Source organism: Uranotaenia lowii, chromosome 2 (assembly GCF_029784155.1).
Source record: "Uranotaenia lowii strain MFRU-FL chromosome 2, ASM2978415v1, whole genome shotgun sequence".
NCBI classification, from domain to species: domain Eukaryota; kingdom Metazoa; phylum Arthropoda; class Insecta; order Diptera; family Culicidae; genus Uranotaenia; species Uranotaenia lowii.
The window spans coordinates 47,387,705-47,404,080 of NC_073692.1; positions in this window are offsets into that span (position 1 = coordinate 47,387,705).

A 16,376-nucleotide genomic window follows, 5' to 3' on the forward strand; every position below is an offset into this window, starting at 1 on the left:
GCAAGGCAACGATTCCAGGCCGGAAACGATGCGGATTCTTCACTTCTCCGGTGACTAGCCACTAGAGCACACTTTCGGGCAGCCGTGGTCGCCAGCTGCTTGTGGGAAGACTTTCCTCCGGTATCCTTGGTACACGATGTTTCCACCTTGAAAGCACGAACACGAATGGAATTTGAGGCAGTGAAAGGCACTTCTTTTTATAACTTCGTGGGGAAGATTTCCGTTTCATTCGTATTTGCGCTGAATTAGTATTGGTGTACCAACACATAGCCGACCCAAAATGATGTATGGAAAAGATGTCTTTGAAAGAGGCGTTTTTCGTGACGGTCGGTCCGTTTGCGAATTTCAATTTGCCCCCCTATAGTGTTGCCGTAAGACGTAATTCTACGTCAAAAAACCTGGCAAAATCTGGGCATGGATTTCAATTTTTCAAATCCAAAAACCGGGCAAAAACCGGACAAAATTTAGGTGTTATTATATATAAAAACAAAGAAAAAATGCAAAAAAATGAAATGAATATTTTATAAATGTAATTGCAGACTTCCAAAAAGTTTTTGGAACACTTTTAAGTTTCCATACCGTTAATCGATTTTGCTGAAACTTACTCAAAAACTTTGATTTTTTTTTGGTTTCTTTGTGAAAATCGTGAAAAAAAATCCGGGCAATATCCGGACATTTTTCACGATATCCGGGCAACCGGGCCGGACCGGACTTTCTCGAAATTTTGCATCAAATATTCTGACAAACCCGGATAAATCTGGGCAATCTGGCAAGCTTAATCTAGAAACAAAATTATCAAAATCTGAATAGCTACATATTTGATTATTATAAATATTACACATTCAGTACCGCAAAGACAACTAAGCTGGAAAACACCAAAATTCAGCATTAAAATTTTCAGGATCCACTGTGCCTAATTTTTCAAATTAAGTATCTTTGAATTAACGAAAGTGTTTTGTCAATTTTGCAGAAAAAAGTTTCATGATTGTATTTATAGCATTCGAGCTATGCTGTAGGGTTTGATATAAAAGAAGAAAATAGTTTTTTAATCTTGCAAACAAATTATTGAGTTGGGAAACTGATTTATAGCATTTAAAAATTAAAAAAAGATTACGATAAAACCATTCCAATTAAAACGCATAGCATCCCAGCTTATGCAACCGGCTGGAATCGACCACATGTGAAAAGCATTTATCAACCAAATAAAATGTTATAAAGACATATCGATATTTTCCCATTCAAATGAAAGCAGCGGTTTGTAGCTTCTATCCTAACGGTTAAACTTTTTTATTTCAATTAAAATAGACATTTTCATGAATTTTTTATGCCTTTTAAAGATTTTTTTTCTTGAGAATGAAAGCCTGTTTTATTTGCGCCGGCTCACAAATCTTTTTCAAATATTATCTCGACTCGGCGTTTGAAATTTTTGAGGTAGAAAACATGATCGTTGCCCCAAAAAGTAGGATATGATTCATACCAGCCTATCTAATGTCCAATATATTCACTTATTCTATTAAGAGCGCTTCTAGAAGATTTATAGAATTTTAAATAGAAAAAAGAATATGACAGAAAAAATAATGTGCCATTGAATATTAAGATGGATCAAATATTTTTGTATTGTAAAATCGCTTCTTTTGTTAAGCTGCCTTACTACTAATTTCTCGATTATGATCTTATGAGCTTCTTAGACACATGCATTAGAAATTTATTGTTCTTTAATAATCAAAGCTGGATTTTTTAAACGATTTTTGTGTACGTTTAAAAATGCTCTAAAAAAAATTCGTGAAACCCTTGGAAAAACATTGGTTAATTTTAGTTTTTTTTTCTTTCGATTATAGTCGTTTTACCATCTTTGTGGCATTCGCGACTTTATCAACGTTGCAGTTGGCGGACAGTTATTGGAAAGTTATCCGTACAACTGTGTTCGATGTTTACTCTTGGGCTCGAACTCACGGACATCGGCTCAGGAAGCAACTGATTTGCCAACTGAGCTATATGACAAGCCACAGTTTAATTTTAGTAAAATGGCTAGTTTAGACTGTAAATTGATCATTTACTGCCTTGTAGATTATTTTGAAGTGGTCTTTGTGAAATCGGAAATTTTAAGATTTGTTTCGAAAATTGGTTTTCCCCACGATTGTTACGGATCTTTTACAGTCTCTAAGTGACTATTCTTGTCAAAAATTCTGCAAAAAACTGCACCACCAATGAGTTGTTTGGAAAAGAGAAAGGGATGTTAAGGACCAAGGACGTTTAAAAAAGGATAGTTTGAAAAGAGAATTGAAAGAAGTCGAAACAAAGGACAGCTTATTACGGACATCGCGGCTTTTATCATTAAATTCTTCATTTAGTTGATATAAAATAATAGGTTTTAATTCCAAATGTATAGATGCATATTTTTTAGAATACATGATCTTCATTAATATTTCCAAATTTAGATATTCTACTCTCGTACACAACATGCTCTGAAGTAGAGACCTTATGAGATTTGATGACTGTGATCATAGTACAGTTCAACTTTTGTTACTCTTTTGTATGTCAACAGCCGAGAAAATAAAAAAAAAATACTGGAAAAACCTTATTTTTTATCGTTCTTTTTGTTAAAATCTCAGACCTTGAGAGTTAAAACAAATATCGATTTTGAATTTAATGTATTCTATGTTTAGCTAACCAAGTATATTTCATTGATTTCAAATAGCCAGAAAATTGATTTGAAATATTTATTTTAATCCCATATTATATTTTTGTTTTTAATCTTTAAAAACCAACTTAGCGCTTACGGCTAAATATTATAATTATTTCATTTAAGTTGTCTTGACTATGAAATTATGTTATAATTTTTTTAGTATCAAAGCGCCGTATTGGCAAATAAAATTATAGAACCAAAGTGTTGTTCAAAAAATTTATAAGGTACTGTGTTTGTACATAGACCATTTTTTGAAACATAGGTCCCACAAACTTTAACACTTTCGTTATTCAAAAGTTTCAATATACTCCAATCATTAAAGCGCTTTCGATTTTTTTTTTATATCGAAGCGTTTGGAGTCGTTCTACTTGGTGTGCCACTAGTGTGAAAAGCTTATCACATTATTTGATAAATTAAAATATTCTATAGATTCGTTACAAATTAAATTGTCGTTAAAAAATAGTAGGGGAAAAAGTAGGGAAGATAGCTGAAGATTTCTCTTATGAGGTTCTGGATTTGTGATTTTTTTCTAGATGCGATGTTCAGCGAATTTCGTTTGCCATCGAAAGCTTTGAGCGTCACAACGATATTCATTGTGCTGCTCAAATGATACTCATTTCGGTGAGTATCAATTTCAGATGATTATCTGAAAACTTGCAACTCTGGTTTCTCGAGAGGAGAGGTCTAAAATAAAATCATTGAACGTAAGTATTCAAATACTTTCCCATGCCAAATTTGGTTCAATTTTCTACAAAAAATCTCGAGTTATTCAAAAACAAAAGTTATGAGAGACCCCTGTTCCCTTACTATTTTTCCACTGGAATGCTTGTACCAAATTATCTAAAAAACATTCCTAAGAACATTCCCAAACATTTCCAAGAAATAACCTTACCTACCAAATTCAGTTCCATTTTCTTAATAAGTTCTCGAGGTTTGTAGTTTTTACTAGCAATCTAATGAAAAGTAGGTTTTTCAGACCACTTTTTTGAACTTTTTGTGACCATTTCACTAAAAAAAATTTAAAAAAATATTTCTTGGCTTCATGATGTAGACATTAACTTCAGCTTTCATATGCATAAGGCAAATATTTTTTGGACGTGTAATATATGAACTACAGCACTTTTCCTGAGGCATGTTTTTTCGGATTTTTTTTCTTTCATGCTGAATAATGAGAAAACTATAAGCTTTAGCTATAGGTATAATGTTCTGAACATATTTTACTGACATTACAAGGTTTCTAGTGATATAAGTTTCATTGTAATCGGTTAGATATAAAAAGAGTTATGACGATTTTAGCTTGGAGTGTCAAATTGACACTCCTAGTGCTGATTAGGGTAATGAAATCTAATGCGGATGAGGGTTAATGCCAAATTTGGTTCCATTTAATCCATTAGTTTTTGAAATTTAAAAAAAAATTTATGGGTGCCTCCTCTTTTCTTCCTATCTTCCCACTGGAAGAAAAAAGAAGTAGCCAGCGGCTTTGGCGTAGTGGTTAGAGTTCAAGTCATCTACGCCAAAGTTCATAAAATCGAATCCCGGTCATGGCATACACTTTCTATGGTCTGGTGGATTGAGCATTTGTAAGATGCTAGCCATCAATGCTTCGAAAGATGTGCACTTAGAGTTAAGGAAAGAAGATCTCTTCAAAGAAACATGAAGTATCACTGAGATCTTATGTGTGTGTGTTCGTTTAAAAAAAAAACCTAAATCGAAACATTTCTCGTACCCAAATTCACTGCAATGCCAAATGTGGTTCCAATTGCATGATAAAATATCAAATTTTGCATATATGTTACTTTTGTTTGAGAGGTCCCCCCCTTACAGTGAAGGGGAGGGTCTCATTTCATAATAGAAACCTTCCCTGGTATCCAATGCCCGACTTGTCAAGTTTCATACAAATCGGTTTTGTAGTTTCCGAGAAAGTATAAATGCAATTTATTCACATCACTGAACCTGAAGGTTCAGGTGCCTGAAAGTTTCATCTTTGACTATTGACTCAATACGTTATCTCAGTCAACATTTGTAAGACAATCAGGTACAAGGTACTGACATAATTTCGCTCTCAATCACTTTTCCTCCAGCTATCGAAAGTCACTTCAGGAAAGATTACCGGCCCATTAGTTCATCGACGATGTCTAACAGACCGCACCCATCAGATTTTGGCTTAGGGTCTGTCCAGAATCATCACACACACACGTGTGTGGTGTGCCACATACACACTCTCAATCATCTCAAATTACTCCTCCTCTTCCCCATACTCCTGATTGTTTAAGCGATAACGCTGCTGCTAGAAGACAGAAGAGAAATATCGCTTCTAATCGCTATTAATGGACGTCTATTAGATGAAGTCGTTGCGTTGTCAGGTTTATTACATTCATCGGGCAAACCACAACGGGCCCATCGATTAACTTTCACTTAATCCCCCTTTTGGTCGATTGTGATTTCGAGAACGTTGGAGATGCTGGGAAGAATCAACCGACAAAGACCATCCCGGGCGAGATATTTGGGATGAAAAATGACCCTTTGATTGACACCCCACGGGTTCGTAAAGTGTCATTCAAAAGGAGAGAATCAATTCAGGGTGAGCTTAAGGGAAGACATTATTAGATTAATTAATTATCATACACGAACAAACGGCGATGGTCAGACTGACTAGCGACTGGTGAGATTAGATAGGATTTGCCGTTAGTTTCAAATGATAGTTGAGGGCAAGTTGTCAACGAGTGGTTGTCGGACATGTCAAGAAATTGTCACCCGTTTTCTGTGAGAACATCTCTATTAACGCTGGTTGAGAAATCTCCAATTTTGTAACTTCCTATTAAAGAGATTGAGTTAAAAGAAATTTATGAAAATAACAATAAAATAATTACAGGCCTTGAGACAGTACCCCTCGCTAAAGTTGTACAAATCAATTGATAACTGATTTACTACTCATCATTACAACGTATCCAATTGATAATTGATACTGTTGACTTAAAACCCAGTTAATTGTCGCTAATTTTACTGAATTAATTAAGTTCAGCTCTCCATCAATGAAAAGATACAAGTCCATAGTAGTAATGAATGGTTACATCTCTTCAATGATTCAACTTTACAACAGTAAAGAGTTCAAGTTTTTCTCTATCGCATCTGAAACTTCTGCAGCGAAGCGGCAGTGAACACCTAATTGTAGTTTCCTTTCCTTGAAGATTGCAACCCCAACTAAGGAAAGGTAACAATTTAGCGAAGAAATATTGCCACATTTTGGCAGAAACATTTCGACTTTTCGCTGTCAGCAGCTTCCATTCAGCTTTTCGGTTTCTGAAGATGAGCTTGGTTCGACAAAAGTGCACTCTATAATTTTCTTTCCTGGAAATGTCAGGACACCTTTGAAATCGGATTCGGCCCTTCTCCCTAATTAAAGGTTGAACTTTACAGAACCGGTCAAAGCTCCTACGGCTTGAGCTCGTTAAAGCTTTCGATTGCATTGATAGGTGGATGATGACGGTGGTGATAAAGTCTTTCAAGAAAAATTCAATAGCACTTGTAGAATAATAATGTAAAACTCGCACTCGCTCAGCATATCAATTCCCAAGCAACCAAAAGTCCCATAAAACAGGTTCAAAAAAGTTTACTCAGCCACATCATTGATAGGGGGAAGTGTTCCTAAATTCGCATATTGGGTAATATGCGCATACAGCCGATTGATGATATGACTGGATGATTCATCATATCTAATCTGTGCCGTTTGAGGGTAAAACGCTTTTAACTCATGGCATGAAAAAAATAAATTGTTATATAAATTCAAAAAAACTTAAAAATTCAAACAAGATTTTTGTCAGTATTGTTAACATATATATTGAACTTTAATTATCGTGCGTACTGATTCTGTGATCAAACATTTTAATGGTTTTTCTTTCTTATTCATCTGAAAGTCGGAAATTACACAATTTGAAGCTTTTGGCAAAGTTATAAATGATACAATATTGGAATAAGAGACAGGTTCTAAATGACATATCAAGGCAGGTTAAATGCCTATATCTAGAAAAATAGATTAGTCTTTTAAATTTTCAACTTTTTATCATTTCAACATGAACTTTGTACTGATCCGATACAAATACGAGATGAACAAATTATTACCATGAAATATAGCCATATGGAATACCTAACTATGTTTTAAGCAAAAGAACTGGTGATGTAAAAAATTTCACCAAAATTTCAGCCTTGAAATATAGCTTAAAACATAAATATGCGCATTCAGCCCGCCAGTTTCGGAAATCGGCTATTTTGACTTCTTTTATTTTAAAATTATTTTCACAAAAACTGTAAGATATTTTAACAGAAAAATTGCTCTAACGTATATAAAACAGATGTCTGCTCATGTGTATATAGTTTTCAGACTCCTATCTATTGAAAACTTTCCCGGTTTGGGGATTGAACCCCGACCACAAGACCACGCCTAGATGTTGTTCTAACTGGAATTTAAACTCGGAGTGGTGATGTGATGTACCTCAATACACTTTTTGTGACTTAGTAAGGCCCGTTTTGATCACTTTTGTGCCCTTTATGTGACTTAAGTCCCTTACAACGTACATATAAATCACTGTGGCAACTTTCCAGTTCATTAATGAGTTACATAAAGTTCACTCAAGGGAACTGTGCGGTTGATTCTCTTTGTCAGGCAATATGTAACTTTTAAGGCCTCCATCCAAGTAAATACAGTACCGTTCATAATTGTAAATAAATTGGAAGCACAAGCACTCTCACTTCGACTTTGAACTTCCATAACTTTCTACTCTGATGATATTTTTTGATCATATTATTTGCGCTATATAGATAAACTATCACACTATTATATCACAAAATTTGAGCTTACTGAAGTTTGTGTGGCCTGAGAAACAGTAATTCTACGAAAATCGGATTGTCCAAAATTCTATAGACATCGCATTTCTAGATCCATGCCTGAACTATTGCACCTAGCGTAACTTTTGATCTCATCGTTAGAACTTTTCAAAAACTTCAGACATGCTAGCTCTATACTTCAACAATCACTCTGCAAAATTTCAATAAAAAATGTAGGGTAGTTTCAGAGATATCGCAGTTTGAATGAGAAAAGTCCAAAAAGTCCGATTTTCGAAGAATTACTGTTTCTCAGACCACACAAACTCCAGTAAGCTCAAATTTTGTGATATAATAGTGTAATAGTTTATCTATCTAACGCAAATAATATTATCAAAAAATATCATCAGAGTAAAAAGTTGTAGAAGTTCAAAGTCGAAGTGAGAGTACTTGTGCTTCCAATTTCTTTACAATTATTAACGGTAATGTATATGGCTTTTTACCATAATCAATAAGATATTTCTTTTTAAGAAAAAAAGCCTAGTAATTCGCTTGAACGTTGATAAGCGCCAATAAATCTCTCTGCCTTTTCACTTAACCGATCTTGTATTTTATTTCCAAGTTAACAGGTAACACATTTTCTGAAGGGTTATTTGATATATGATAGGGTTCTTGTATGTGTATCAATGAATTTTCAAGGAAATTTTCCGAATTTGCATGAAAATATCTCGAACTAATTGTTCAACTCGACAAGCCTCATTGGATAAATGCACGACGCGTGATGAAAAATTCCACTTTTTGCAACTTGTTGCATTGAAAACTTTATTGACACTCTTTGGAATTTGATGGAAGCAAAGTAATTGTTGGGTAAAGTCAGGAAATTATGACACTTTCAATATTTTGATAATAACAATGTTGGGCACAAATCTAATTATGGGAATCAGGGAGGGGGGGTTTTGGGGACCTATTTATTCAATGACATTTTGCTCAAACAATGCATGAATAAAAAAAAAATTAAAAATATTATTTTTAATACCATTTGATTATTCATTTTAAATTTAATTTTCATAAATGGATTTTTGTGTTAAATAGAAACTTTTCAAAATTTAAAAATCTATCAAATGATGATTGGGATATGTATGATGAATCCTTAAGTAACAAAATAAGAAACCTACTTTAATCGATGATTGAAATCTTTGCATTGAATTCGGGCATTCTATTTCCAAATTTTCAAACCAAAATCAGGATAATATACGAGAAAAAATTGCAGAAATCTAGTAACTATTCAACAGAAATCAAGAAAAAAAACATTCGAATCGTTATTTTTTCATTGAAAAACTTAACCAGATTTTGAATTATATTTCAAGCTCCTAAAATTGTTTATGTTTATTTAAATAAATCTTGCTTAAAAAATTCATTTTTTTGGAGAAAAAATGGCAAGTCCGGGGAGAAACCAACCTGGCCAGCTAAATTTTGGTTATTTGATTTCAACCAACAAAAATTTTTTGTAAGAAAGCCTTCAAATTCGAAAAAAAGTTCTGAAAATATATCTAATTTTCAAAAACAAAAGTAAAAGATGAAAGTTTTGCAGTTCGAATATGATTTATGCAAACTCGATCCTAGAAAAAGATTTTAATTTGAAATTTGGTTCTTGAAAAAAAAGGCAAAACTAATACTGTTGAACAATGCGCCAAAACATATGGAATTCCCTGCAAGTGCTTTATGAGAAGAATCACGTTTCTTTATCATCAATTAATTTTCATTAAAAATCAATTCCTGTGGATGATTTTTTTTAAAATAAGTTTTCATAAGACAAGGCTAGCAAAATTCCGTCAAATTCTACTTAATTTTTGCCATTTAAAGCTGGATTGGGCAAACGAACAGACTTTGGTTAAATTTAAAAATAGCATAACAATCAGAATTATTAGGCTGCAATCTCTTGCAATTCGAAGCCCTTGCCGAATTAGTCATCTTGATAATTTTATTCTGATTTGGAACTCATTTACAAGCTGAATCTGAATCTGAATTTTGAACCTGAATTCAAAATTGGAATTTTCAATCTGTTTTGGAATTTCAATACGTCAATGAAATCAGTTTCAAAGCCCTCAATCATGAATCAATAATTTTTATTCAGATGTTTCGAGTTCAATGATTTTTCTGTTTTTCAATTGTTTATTTCTAATCCGACTTAATCTTAATAAAAATAAAAGAATTTAATGATGAATCTGTATCGCCATTTTGAAGCTTCGTCATGCTTGAATTTTGCATAACAATAAAGTTCATGAACTTCGAATCCGAATATGAAAAAAAACTGAATGGTTTCTAAGTTTAACTAAATGTAAAAAATGCGCATTAGTTTCGTAAAACACGAATCAAATTTTGAAGGAACAACGATTTAAAACTCAGTTTTCATTTCTATTTTTAATGATGATTCGAATCGAAAACCCTACGCTGAATATATAATCAGGAATATGAAAACACAAAATACAATTTCGATTTTGATAATGTGGAACCAGAATCTTTGAAATGAATAAGATCTGATTCAAAATTTCGTATTCAGAAATAGATTACTATTAATAAGTGAGAAAATTTTGAAAAACAGTAGCTGAATTTAGATTCCGCTATTAGTTTTTAAGGTTTTGACATAAGTTCTGAATCAAAATTGTAACTATCGAATACCTTTACTTTATCATAAAAATATGATAACAAATAACATATTTTGAGTCTAGAGTGGAATACCTCGCTTGCTTTTGATTGAACCTCAAGGGAGGGTTTAACTTTATCAGTTTGTCAATTCTGTCATATTTGTTAATTTGCCAATTTTGTGAATTTTGTAAATTTTGTCAAATTTTGTCAATTTTGTCAATTTTGTCAATTTTGTCAATTTTGTCAATTTTGTCAATTTTGTCAATTTTGTCAATTTTGTCGATTTTGTCAATTTTGTCAATTTTGTCAATTTTGTCAATTTTGTCAATTTTGTCAATTTTGTCAATTTTGTCAATTTTGTCAATTTTGTCAATTTTGTCAATTTTGTCATTTTGTCAATTTTGTCAATTTTGTCAGTTTTTTCAATTTTGTCAATTTTGTCAATTTTGTCAATTTTGTCAATTTTGTCAATTTTGTCAATTTTGTCAATTTTGTCAATTTTGTCAATTTTGTCAATTTTGTCAATTTTGTCAATTTTGTCAATTTTGTCAATTTTGTCAATTTTGTCAATTTTGTCAATTTTGTCAATTTTGTCAATTTTGTCAATTTTGTCAATTTTGTCAATTTTGTCAATTTTGTCATTTTTGTCATTTTTGTCATTTTTGTCATTTTGTAAATTTTGTCAATTTTGTCAATTTTGTCAATTTTTTCAATTTTGTCAATTCTGTCAATTTTGTCAATTTTGTCAATTTTGTCATTTTCTTCAATTTTGTCAATTTTGTCAATTTTGTCAATTTTGTCAATTTTGTCAATTTTGTCAATTTTGTCAATTTTGTTAATTTTGTCAATTTTGTCAATTTTGTCAATTTGTCAATTTTGTCAATTTTGTCAATTTTGTCAATTTTGTCAATTTTGTCAATTTTGTCAATTTTGTCAATTTTGTCAATTTTGTCAATTTTGTCAATTTTGTCAATTTTGTCAATTTTGTCAATTTTATCAATTTTGACCATTTTGTCAATTTTGTCAATTTTGTCAATTTTGTCAATTTGGTCAATTTTGTCAATTTTGTCAATTTTGTCAATTTTGTCATTTTGTCAATTTTGTCAATTTTGTTAATTTTTTCAATTTTGTCAATTCTGTCAATTTTGTCAATTTTGTCAATTTTGTCAATTTTTTCAATTTCGTCAATTTTGTCAATTTTGTCAATTTTGTCAATTTTGTCAATTTTGTCAATTTTGTCAATTTTGTCAATTTTGTCAATTTTGTCAATTTTGTCAATTTTGTCAATTTTGTTAATTTTGTCAATTTTGTCAATTTTGTGAATTTTGTCAATTTTGTCAATTTTGTCAATTTTGTCAATTTTGTCAATTTTGTCAATTTTGTCAATTTTGTCAATTTTGTCAATTTTGTCAATTTTGTCAATTTTGTCATTTTTGTCAATTTTGTCAATTTTATCAATTTTGACCATTTTGTCAATTTTGTCAATTTTGTCAATTTTGTCAATTTTGTCAATTTTGTCAATTTTGTCAATTTTGTCAATTTTGTCAATTTTGTCAATTTTGTCAATTTTGTCAATTTTGTCAATTTTGTCAATTTTGTCAATTTTTTCAATTTTGTCAATTTTGTCAATTCTGTCGATTTTGTCAATTTTGTCAATTTTGTCAATTTTGTCAATTTTGTCAATTTTGTCAATTTTGTCAATTTTGTCAATTTTGTCAATTTTGTCAATTTTGTCAATTTTGTCAATTTTGTCAATTTTGTCAATTTTGTCAATTTTGTCAATTTTGTCAATTTTGTCAATTTTGTCAATTCTGTGATTTTGTCTGCCAAGTTGTGAGTTTCGAGATAGTGTATATAAGGAAGAGTTTATGGAAAATATTGTAAAATTTATAATTTTCTTACTATGTTAAATACAGTTTATCTGAAGATGGCCGAAATTTAGTAGGCCGAAACATAAAAAAAAACAGCATTTTTAATTTCGTGGGTTATAAATCACCGAAAAATATTAATCAAAGAATTGCATAGAATTGGAAAAAGGAATCACCGTAATGTTTCTGAATTTAACAATCTGTCAATGGAGTTTCTAGATTTTGAAAATATAATCAGTTTCCAATCATTTGTTCTATTTGTGTTGCTCATTATCCAGTTGGCTCCCGTCAATCCCATAATCGTTTCCTAATAACGCAATCAAAGCAAATAAACCACAACCTAATAGTTCCCCTAACATGATTTAAAGCCAATTATTAAACATCCAAAAACGCAGCCGTCCATTTCCGTATAATGCACCTTGTTTTGGAGTTTACAATAATGCTGTCTGTTGCCGCCGTTTGAATGCGCTGATTTCCGGAAATCGAAAGCCATATTTCAATGGAGGCCATTTCTTCGAAAGACCATTGTTGAATGAATTCCTCATCTAACGGAGTTTTTTTTTGTGTGGTTTGATTCATGCTTTGATGCTACGCCATTCGTAAAATTCACACCACATAGACGTCAATTTTCGACCGATGCATTCGAAACCGCCGCCAAATAGCCGTTAACAAACATATTCTTTTCACTGTTTTTTTTTTTTTTTTTTTGTTCATTCTATAATTTAGGTGTTGCGTGAATGATGATCGGCGACCCCACTTAGGGTTTGTTCAAACGAGAGTAAAATCAATGACAGCCACAAAGCGTGCTCTCGTTCTTCATATGCATTCAGCAAATAAACAAAACCGGGGAACCGCGGCAGCCGATCATTAGCTGCCCATAAATCACGAACGCATCGGAAAACGCATCGATTCCGTCCGGGATTGCGGATGGAGAAAAATAAAACAAAAAAAAACGCAACGGGACCACGCCAATTATTCGACCTCTTATCGCCACATGGAACCACTCATTGAGAAGTTAAGTGATGAAGTGAGAAATGGGAAGTGGAATGGTGCAGGAAAAGAGGAAGCAGAACCTTTCATCAACCGATGAACCTGACATGGGAAACATGCTATATGTAGGTAGTTTTTAATGGGGTTGGTACCGTTTTTTGGGCCAGTTTTGTTCCCGCAGTTGTCTCATGATGGTGCCGTAGGCTAATATTTTGCTTTATTATTGATTGCGGAGAATCGCTGTGACAAACTTTTGTGACCTGTTAAGGTCATTACATCACATGGTTGAATATATGTGATTATCGTTTACCAGGTAGAAACTGTAAACTGGGCTGTTAAAATAAACTGTGTCGATTTGGGGTCATTTATGAACTTCTCAATCCCTGGGGTCCTGAAAACCTCGTTTTTGTTCAAAACTCATTCTCAATTTTTTGCAGAATTTTTAAGTAAAGTTTACATGAGTATGACTTTTTTTTCGTTTCTATTATAGTTGTTTTACCATTACTATGGCATTCGCGACTTTATCAACGTTGCAGTTGGCGGATCGTTATTGAAAAACTTATCCGGTACAACTGTGTTCGATGTTTACTCTTGGGCTCGAACTCGCGGACATCGGCTCAGGAGACAACAGACTTGACAACTGAGCTACATCACAAGCCCACATGAGTATAGCAAAAGTAAAGGTTTGTATGGGAAAATTGAGTACCGTAATCCGGGGTAATATTGATCACTTTTTTCAATATTTTTCGATTATTTTTTCTGTTAAGGGAAATGTAATATTTTTTATATTTTTAAAACCAGTACTGGACTCCTATGAACGTAAAAAATGGATTCAGAAACTTATTGGACCACTTTAAATTTGATTCAAAAATCGTTTTTGTCGCTGTTCAGAATTTGATGCTTTGGGGTGACATTGATCAGTCTTTATTCTGACGGTTTGAACGCGTTTTCTTGATCATAAAGGATACAAAACACCTTCATAATATTAAAAAATGCTAGTCTATCAATTTAACCTTGATTTTTAACGTTTTATTTCAAAAATAGTTATTATCGGAACAAGAACTAATATGCTGCCTACATTTAGGGGCAAAAATAATTATAATTGCAAAATAGTTAGAGCTTCGAAATACAAATGAAATTTTACCTTCTCACATTCCCCTAGGCCCTCCCACTATTTCCATTTCAATTTTTTTCTTCAAAGTTAACGATTTGATAGGGTTCCTATCCATTTTTCCAATACGGACTTACTCTTGGAAAATGTCCTTATTTTTTAAATATCAAAAATATATCATTAAATGACTATAAAATAGCACTATAACTGTTCATATACAAAGAAAAGAAGTTGTTCTTTCACCTTAAACAAACCGTTTGCTTCTAAAAGCTTGTTGGAATCATCAGGAGAGCTGTTTGTTTGCGAGCCTTGAAAAAATAGGTATTTTAAGATTTTGAAATTAGATTTTTTACTAACAGAAAAAAATTTCAAATACAAACCAAATTTTGCCTATTTGATACTCAATTAATAGGCTTTCAAACGTAGAAAACAGTTTTTAAGAATTCAAACTATAGACTGAGCTATTGATGATAATGTGGAAAAGTTTCATGTTGGTCAAAGTTACCCCGGTGATCAATGTTACCCCGTTTTACGGTATTTTGTACTGAAAAATCAACATCGTTTTTGTTCCTTCTGTGATGTAGAGCCTACAAGAGGATTTTGTGCCAATTTTCCTAATCTCTTAAGGAAATTTTCCGCTGAACAACTTTGTGGAAGACCATAACTTCGTATCTCATTAGACAAAAAAGTTATAAGATGTTGAAAGGGGGCATGACTTTTGGCATTGAACAACAGTAAATCTATCGAGGAATTGATGGCAAACAGAGACCAAAATAAGGTGTTTACAGCTAACGGATAGCATCTTTTGGTTTGATTTATCTGCGAGAACAAAATAAGGTAATATTAAGGTTTCCAAAATTTTCATTTGGTAGCACGTTAAACCCACATTTTGGTATCAACAGAAAACTGAGAGCCTTTTTTTCGACTCTTAGCTTTCATCGGGTCAACACGTATTCTTGAGTCCATCCGAAAGTGTAGTGTTTATTCGCAGTTGAAAAAGCTCTTTGATTTCTCTCTTTTTCAAGGTTAAAATAAACTTTTTATAGTTGGTTTTAATCCGTTTTCAAAATGGCGACCCCGCCGAGGGGACCTAAAAAATCGGCAAAGAAAAAAGATTCCTTTACCAAAACGCTCGACGGCCACGTGGAAGGGTCAAAATTCCTGATCATTAAACGCGCATCCGAATCGTCTACTTTCGACAATGTCAGTCCATTTCTCATCAATAAATTCATTTTGGCCAACGTGGGAGAGGTAGAGTCCGTCTAGAAGATTAATGGTGGATCTCTACTAGTCCAGGCGAAAAATATACGACAGGCGAATAAGTTGCTGAATTTGACGGTTATGCAAGGCATGGAAATCATCGTTGAGGAGCATCGCAGCTTGAATAAAATTAAAGGTGTTATAACGTGCGGAGATCTATAAAATGCCTCAGAAGAAGAAATTTTGGCTGAACTTAAATCTCAAGGTGTTTGTGAAGTGAAGATCATCAAGCGAAAAGTCGACGAAAAGTTAACGGATACCAACAGTTTTATCCTAACCTTCAATTCAACCACGTTACCCGAAACCATACGCGCTTCGTTTTATCGGTTAAGTGTTCGACAATACATAGCCAAGCCAATGCGTTGTACGAAGTGCCAGCTCTTCGGACATTACAAAAAAATTTGCAGAAATCCGGAAGTATGTAGCCAGTGTTGCCTTCCCGGGCACACTTCTGATAAATGTGAGGGACAGGTAGTTTGTAGAAATTGTCAATCGAACAGTCATCCATCATGGTCATCAACATGCGACATCTACAAACAGGAACAGGCAATCCAGAAAATGATGGTAATCATGAAATTATCATATAGAGCAGCACGTCGTAAGTATGCAGAAGAACACCCATCGTCTATAACTTATCGAGATGTTGTAGCACAAGGTCAAATGAAAGCTCTCTCCCGGCCACCAACTACTGAACTTCCAATGATAATAGACTCTACCCCAGACCCTAACTCTCCCATTATCCCACCTCCTTTTCCCAGTCCACCCCATTCTAATACTCCCGAAAACTTGCAATCAAGCTCATCCATCTCATTGTTTAGTGACACTAATACATCACCAATTAAGCGAGCTTTAGAAACGAATAGTGATAGTGATAGCGATAACCCAAAAAAATTGTAAAAGCTTTAGAAATTTCCACTACTCATCTTTCAGACTCTCCAACAAATCATTAATCCTCACCTACACTTACAAACACAATTGTCAATCATCGGCTAATGAT